Source organism: Amborella trichopoda, chromosome 9 (genome assembly GCF_054954075.1).
Source record: "Amborella trichopoda isolate Santa Cruz 75 chromosome 9, AtrichopodaSantaCruz75HAP2 v2.0, whole genome shotgun sequence".
In the NCBI taxonomy this organism is placed as follows: domain Eukaryota; kingdom Viridiplantae; phylum Streptophyta; class Magnoliopsida; order Amborellales; family Amborellaceae; genus Amborella; species Amborella trichopoda.
In genome coordinates this window covers 4,085,965-4,094,493 of record NC_142344.1, presented here as the reverse complement: position 1 = coordinate 4,094,493, position 8,529 = coordinate 4,085,965, and positions in this window count along the sequence as shown.

Below are 8,529 nucleotides of genomic sequence, written 5' to 3'. Positions count from 1 at the left end.
ATTCGAAAATCTAACTTTTGAACGCCTAAAGTACAAAAAAAACTATTTGAAAATCCAACTTTCAAATTACCTAAAATACAAAAATACCAAGTGTTCGGGTTGTAAAAAGTCCAACTCTTGAACCGCCCTTCACCTTTGTTGAGGCTTGGATCATTTGAAGATTAGACTTTCCAACTGAGTATAAAATGAGAACCAAAAACTTGAAAATTTTTTGACCTCATGGTACAATGTCCCAAAACATAAATTGTTTCTAAAAAGTACCATGTTTAGTAGTAAAAATGGTCCATGACACCATAAATTGGTGTGGCAGGATAGCCTGCCTCCACAAAAGTTTGGTCCGTTTTGTAGGAAGTGGGGTCAGGGGTGTTTTAAGGATTGGAAATATTACCCATCAATCAGATGGTTATCCAATAAAGAAGTGGTTGTTATTCGTTGCTTCTTTTGGGTTGGATAAATGGTCATAAAAAAGAAAAATATCGAAACATACTTTTTGTTGGCAATCTTGTGGTTTTAAAAAGTCATAGATGTATGGATGGCGTTTTTATGAGTCAGCCCATCCATATGTTCACGTGCGGCCTCCTCCAAAATTCACCATAAAGATGGATTTTTTATCCAACCTTTCAGGGATTCATCTAAGCCAATCTTTTTTATCCAACCTTTTAGGGATTCATCATATAAGCCAATCTCCTCATAGAGATGAAAAAAAAAAAAAAAAAACTGAAACTTTATGATTTACTTTTTTTGGGGATGTTTTTTGGCACCATCCATATCTAATTTTTATCTCGAGCGCTTTACACAACGTCCATCTTTAAAATGGACGTTGAAGACTCAACGAGCTCTTGCACATGTTGATTCATAAAACACTTTTCCTAGATATATTCTTGACTGTCATAGTCACATGAAATGAAGCATGGGTGCGGTTTCTATAAGGTGTCCTAGTCATTGTAAGGTACACCCTTAAATCTTGTTGGAAGATACAGTTTTTGTATTAAAAACCCTTACAATTATGAAATCCTATTTCCACATGATTGTGAAATTTAATACCTTACAACTAGTGTAGACCAAGTAGATCTATAAACACTTGAAAATCTTGAAAATGAATGTTCAGTGCTATAAAGTAAACTATTTTCAAGACTTGAACTACCTTTTTGGCAATTTTTTAGGCCCACCTTACTCTTGTAGTATAACATTGATACCCTACACAAACTAAGTCTCCTTCCATTGATAATAGAGGACATATTTTTTCTTAGTCTCCATGGATTACTGGTGGCATTTTGAAAATAAGTAGTTAATAAAAATAGGATCCCTTGCAATGGAGATCAAGCAAGGATACCTATCACTCATACATGGGTGCAAGAAAAAAAAAAAAGATCATCATCATCGTCATAGGCTTTTTCTAACTAATTGATGTCGCCTACAGAAATTTTGGTATGCCATTATGCTCGATTAAGGGTTATACCTTCAATTAGACCATAAGACCCCATATCTTTTCTCACAAGAAAAAAAAATATAAAGAAAAAAGATCCTATTAGTAAAATTTAGTCCAAAGCAGAGGGACTATTTATATTTAAATATCAATTTTGATGAAATTTTAAATAAATTGCTAGTATAGGAAGAAGATAACCAAAAGGAGCAGCTCTTGTGTAGGATGTAGCAACTCAGGTTTGTAATTCGGGCGGGCAAAGCAAGAAAGAATCAAGGAAGCCCAATAGCATACTGAGGATGTGCTCCATGATAAGGAGATCCCTTCCATTGAAGATATTGACATTGCTTCCATGTGCCATTTAAAATAAACTTTAAGGTGGAAAAGAGGCCTTAGAGAAGTGTAAATAGAAGAAATTCTCCAAATAATCACAGGGAGGGGCGCATGGTTGGAGAGGCCTTTTCACATTGATGAAATTAAGGCAGCTGTGTTTGAGATGGGAAGGGATAAGGCGCCTGACTAAGATGGTTTTCTGATACTGATGACACTCAAAGTTATTAGTCTGGTGGGAAGCCTAGACAAAATCCTAGCTTCATTACTAAGAAGGGTCATGGAACATGTTATTTCACCCCCATGGTATGCCTTTAGAGATAACGATATGGTCACAATGGTATGTTAGTGCCATACAAACGCTTGCATTATTGACACAAGAAAGGTAGATCAGGAATTATTTATAAATTAGACTTCGAAAAAGCATATGACCGGTCATTTTTGGATAATATTATGGGCCTCACAGGGCATGGTAGTTGGTCAATATTGTGGGTCACCAGAAACTTTACTACAAATTGTTCAATACTTGTCAATGACACTCCTAGAGGTTTCTTTTGGGCCGTTAGAGGGATGAGGCAAGATGACCCTCTTCCACCTTTCCTTTGTGGTTGTTCAACTCCTTAACCAAATGATCAAGGCAGTTGGTAGTAAGGAATAAATGGATGGTTTTAGCATATGGCCCTAGGTCTACTACATCCCGTCTTCAATATACCGACGATACCCTACAAAAGATCAAATGAAGGCTTCATGGCTCTTCCTCAACTATTTTGAGATGGTTTAAGGGCTTCATATTAAAAAGCAGGTCTAGAAGAGAGAGTAAAACAGATTGGAGACCGTGTTGTCGGAGAGAGGTGTGTCCCCATGTGAATTCCTGGGCCAACCTCTCTCCCATGGAAAGCTCGGTAGACCACTGTGGATCTCAGTGCTCAAGAGGTTCCAAAGAAAACTAATGCATGGAAAGCTATGTACCTCTCAATTGGGGGAAATAAACCCTGATCAAATCCACATGGGCCAACCTCCCTGTCTATTTCATATCTATATTTCCAATCCCTTAGTTTGTAAACTGTCGGATTGAATCCTTAATGCAAACATTTCTATTGCAAGTTTCAAAGGACAAAAGAAATTGCATTTTGTCAGATAAGAAAGAGTGTGTATGTACGAGAGATGGGGGATTGGGATTCAACATGATTAAGAATATGAACAAGGGAAATGGTCAGTGAGATATGGTGTAAAAAAGAGCTAGGGTCCAATGACCTAGACCTGACTTGACCCAAGCCGGCAGGTAAGATCAGTCTAGTGACCTGGACCAACTCGAAACTAGGTCTGATGTAGGATCAAATAGGATTCAATTGGTTCAGGACCAGTTTGTACTCAAATGAACGCAACCCAACCTGTTTACACCCCTATTCCCATCGGGTTCGGGCACAAAGACCTCTCCAATGAGAATATATATATATATATATAGGTAAAGGTTTCTATGTTTCCCATACAACATAGAAGTTTTATCTTCCCCCTACCATCCAGCCATCCAATTTTGAGCAAGAGAGCCACTCACTCTTTGATCTTAGATCCGACGTCTCATAGTATTTTTTGTTTTGTTTTTTTGTTTTATACAAATTGTATGAATATAAAATTTGGTAAGTGCCATCTTCTCATTGGGGTGCACCTATAAAAAATATTAAAAGTAATTTTTCAATATAATATAATGACCAAAAATACCATTTGAAACATTCAAGGGTATTTTGGTCATTTTATTTTATTGAAAATATTTTTTTATATATTTTTTGCTAGTGTAAGTTTAATAGAGGAATAGATGTCCAAAATTTGGGGCCAAAATAGTTTATAGAAAATAAATTAAAAATAAAATAGTGTAGAGATGTGGCATCGTGATTGGGGCAATCTTAGCCCTCCATTCAAAATGGACGGTTGGATAAAGAGCAGAAAATAGAACTTCTATGCGGTAGGGGAAGCACATAAACCTTTCTTTTTTTTTGGTTGGTATTAGTTTGGTCTTTTTAGGAAGGTTCCTTTCACGTAATTTACTATTATTGTCATTATTAAATAGAAAGGGACTTATCTTTAGGGTACTTATCTTTTAGGGTATGCACATAGGAAAGAGTTGTAGTCTTATGTATTTTATTTAGGAAAGTTTTAGTGTATCTTGTGGGTAGGCACATGACTTGAATTCATCTCAAGGAAAGGTAAGGTTGAGTTAGGAAAGATTTAGTGGATGGGGAAAAGAAATAATAATCTTTTTATGGAAAAATGAGTTATCTATTGTTAAGAAGAGAAGATAACTCTTTTATAAAAAGGATCACGCTATTGTAAACGGGGATTAAATTTTATCGAATAAATAAATTTTTGGTAGACATAGAGGCCCTTTTGTGGGTGTTGTTTCTTATTTTGTGTTTATTAGCCGCCTTTGTGGGTATTGTTTCTTATCTTGTGTTTATTAGCCGGTGCTGAAATACTCGTATTCGTGCATTTGTTATTTATTCTTGTGATTTCATTCACGATTTTTATTTCTTTATCTTAAATAAGATTATTTTTGCTAGTGTTGTTTGTTGGTAAATTTTATATTGTGTTAAAAATGGTTCTTTTAGTTGGCTCTTCACGGTCGGCTACCCACTATAACTCTATTGCAGAAGCGTAGGATAACCATGGCTCCTCTTGTTTGTCTTTTTTGTAAAAATAATGATGTTACTCCCTCTAATCTTTTGTTCCTTTGTGATTTCTCGCAAGCTATATGGAGGTCCCTTGCATGGCGGTGTGGTAAGCGCTTTATTTATGGTTCTTCTATTCCTGTGATGTTGAGAAGTTAGTTATCTTTCAGATTCAAATCTAATGGATTATTAAATATTTGGTCTTCTTTGTTTTTCACAACTATTTGGTTTTTACGGGCGAAGTGTAATCGGAGAATCTTCCAATCTAGACCAATCAAGAGGGAAAAATTGCTTCGAAAAATAATTTCTCATGTTCGGGACTTAGCTAATGCTAAATCCTGGATATTTCATGTGTCAGATAAAGCAACTATTGACAATTTAAAGATTAATTGGCATCAACAGAAAGATCAGTGTAATATCCCGGTGGCATGGTCACTTCCTAGCCATAATCATTTCACGCTTAACAATTATGGGGCTTCCTTGCATACTCTAGGACGAGCAGGTGGGGGTAGCGTTATCTGTAATAAAACTCTAGTAGTTTTATTACAGCTTTTTCCAAACCTTTTGAGATCGCAATTAATAATTACGCAGACTTCTCTGCTCTTCAAGAAGGATTAATTCTAGCTTTTTCAGTTGAAGTGTTTCCTCTTCAAATTGGAATTGACTCTCATTGATCGTTAATGTTATTCATAAATGTTGTTGGTCTCCATGGAAAATATTTACAATTGTAGCAAATCGTAGACAACAGCTTTTAAATCATGGGTGGTCCATTATCCATATTTTTTGCAACGCCAACATGGTGGTTGATATTCTTGCAAAAAGCTACTGTTTGGCGTTCTCTTCATGATTTGTCACATGTGCCTTATTCTAGGGTTGTTAAACAATGAGCTATATATTTTTATTTTATAATATTAATAAAAAATGGGTAGGGGGCCTTCTCTCTTCCCCCAGACTTAAAAAAAAAAAAAAAAAAAAAATCTAAATCTTTTTCAAAATAGAAACTAGGCTCGGACTTCAAGTGCCAAGCTTAGATGCATTTCGGAAACAATATCAAGGCAAAAAAGGACTAAAAACGGACTTGAGAGTAAAATAAAAATAAAAGAATATTTTTAATTCAAAATATATAATATTTTTGTGTAAATTTTCCTCTATGTCATGAATAGAATACATAATATTTGTAAATTCTAATAACTTTATCATTACATTAATTAGTTGAAAATTTAATTCTTTTCTATGAGAATATTTTTATTTAAAAATATATAATATTTTTATGTAAATTTGCCTAATAGAATACTATTTAAGAATATTTATATATTCTAATAATTTTATCATGACATTAATTAGTTGAAATTTTAATTCATGTAAATTTCCCTCTATGTCATGAATAAAATACTTTTTAAGAATATTTATAAATTCTAATAAATTTATCATGGCATTAATTAGTTTAAGTAAAATAAAAATTATCATATTAATTATGATGGCCTCAAAATCTAAGACACATTTACAAACTCGGCCGAAAGAAGCGGTTTTTGTGCCACAAACTCTTATGAAAATCCGTTTTCACCCTTAATCATGAAATTTAAAACTCAAAATGATGTGGGTCATATATATAGATTTAAAAGCACAAATATTTAAAATAGATGATCCAGATACAAGATGTACTATTTTAAAAGTCCAAACCTCCTTTTCGTATGTCCATACATCTTGAGGTTTGGGATGAGCCATTAGAGGGTTTTTCAATGTCAAAACCACATTTTTGATGGATTCTTGAGATGCACCTCAAAGGTTGATACTTTATATAAACTTTTATTTTTAAATATTCTTATAATATTTTTTTGAAAGATATCTCTTATGTTAATTTGAATCTTTTGACGTCATAATAATTATACAATAGAACCTTTTAATGGCATATTTTATTATTAAATATAGGGAAATTCACACTAATAACCCCTATATCTTTTTAGAATTCAGAATCATTCTCGTATGTTGTAATTTACGCGCATAACTCTATTTTTATTTTTTCAAAATACTGTTATTTCAGACTTTCAAAATCATAATCGAAGCTATTAACAGATTCACTCGAAAATCGAAATTCCAAACCGGTTTTTCATGAGCCACCCAGCATATATATATTGAAATTCCCAACTGTATTATTTGAGTTTTGGGAGAAGGGATTGAGTTAGGTGACCAAGGAGGGTTCAATTTTTGAAATTCTGAACTCATAACTCAACTAAGCCTGCTTGGAATTTCAAAATATGAACCATTTTGATAGTAGTTTCGGTTCGGATTTTGAAAAGTTTCAACTAATGATATTTTGGAAAAAACAAAAAACCATAAACTGTGACATTAATGTAACTAGAACATATGAGGCATAAACAATTTTAATTCCAAGATAAATTGGGGGCATTAACGTAAATTTTTTTTATGTATATTTAAAGGAAAAGTTGCTTGTGAGTCGAGGGATGTGTGCGGCCTTACCCACTGAAAGTCCGTCTTAAGATAATAGTTGAGGTTTTTATTTATATATTTATTTATTTAGTTTAAGGCATCCAAATTAGTGTGTAAAAAAAAAAAAATATATATATATTTTGTTTATATAATCAAGATCATCATGTCTAGATCATGAATCCATCAAAAAATTGGATCTAATAATCAGACTTTAGAGGGGGAAGCACATGTACACGTGAGTTCAGGGAGTCATAGAAACCCCGTTTTGCCTAATATCCTCTTGATGTGTAAACAAGAGAAAGAGACTCGACGTCGCATTTTCTTACACTGCCTTTTTGCTGCAAATATTTGAAATTGGGCCTTTCGATACCTGGATTTTTTTCTTATTCTCCCTGAACAGTTAATCGGCATTGCTAACCATTTCAATTTTGTTTGTTTGCCTTTTAAAGGAATTTTTATCTGGAGGACATGCAGTGCAATTCTTTAACAAAAATGGCTCGAGCGTAATAGAATGACCTTTGAAAGAGTATTTTTGGATCTGGAATGCATGAAGGATAGAATTCTACAAACCCTATGGGATTGGTTCTCTTCTACCAGTGAAGGCAAAGAAGTCTCATTGGTAGACATCTTTGTTAATTTGAAGAGTATTGCCTTCTCCTTTTCCCACAGTTGTCGCCCGCACTCTACCTGGATCCAGATGGCTCTCTCAAACTTAATTTTGATGGAAGTTTTTTTGAGAATCCAGATCCAGTTGAAATTGGAACTTAATTTTGATGGAAGCTTCTTTAGGAATCTAGGTCCAGTTGGGATTTGAGGCCTATCTTTAATAATTTGAAGAGTCTTGCCTTCTCCTTTTTTCCCATATGCCGCTCTCACTCTACCTGTAAGGCTCCTCCAAATATCTCTTTCAAACTTAATTTTAATGAGAGCTCTTTTAGGAATCTTAATCCAGTTGGAATTGGAGCTTAATTTCGATGGAGCTCCTTTAGGAATCCAGGTCCAACTGGAATTGGAGGTCTATTAAGAGATCATGAAAGGTTTGTTATTTTCTTTTATGTTGGGCTGCTGGATTGGAAATTATTGTTAGCAAATGAATTATGGGAGTCATTATGATTGAAGATGATTCTCTCAATGTTATAAAATTGTATAAGTAGGATCAAAGAGTTTTTTGGTCTCTTCATGTTTTCTGACTGAAAATCTATGATATTTATTATTCTTATGAGCTTCGGATATCCTTTTTCCATGTATATCAAGAGGCCAATGATGCAACTAATCGATTAGCCAAACATGAAATGTCCTTATCTAATTTGCATGTATCTAATGTCTTGATTCCAATCCAACTGTGTAATCTCATGTTTTTTCAGTATTCTATCGATAAAAGTTTTTAGCTTTGTTAAAAAAAAAAAAAAAAGAAAAAAGAAAAAAAAGTCATAGAAACCCCTCTATAGTTAAATGAGGAGAAATGATCCTATAGGACCCTCCCCCACCTATGTGGGTAGGATCTCAAATGATCACAATTAAATTTGGCATTGATTTATAGAAAAGTCAAGCCCCACATCCATGTGATAACTTTGTTAGAGAAACGTGCTAATTTTAATGGTGATCTTTTGAGGTTCTACACACATAGATAGAAGATGGTCCTACAGGATCATTACTCTTAAATGA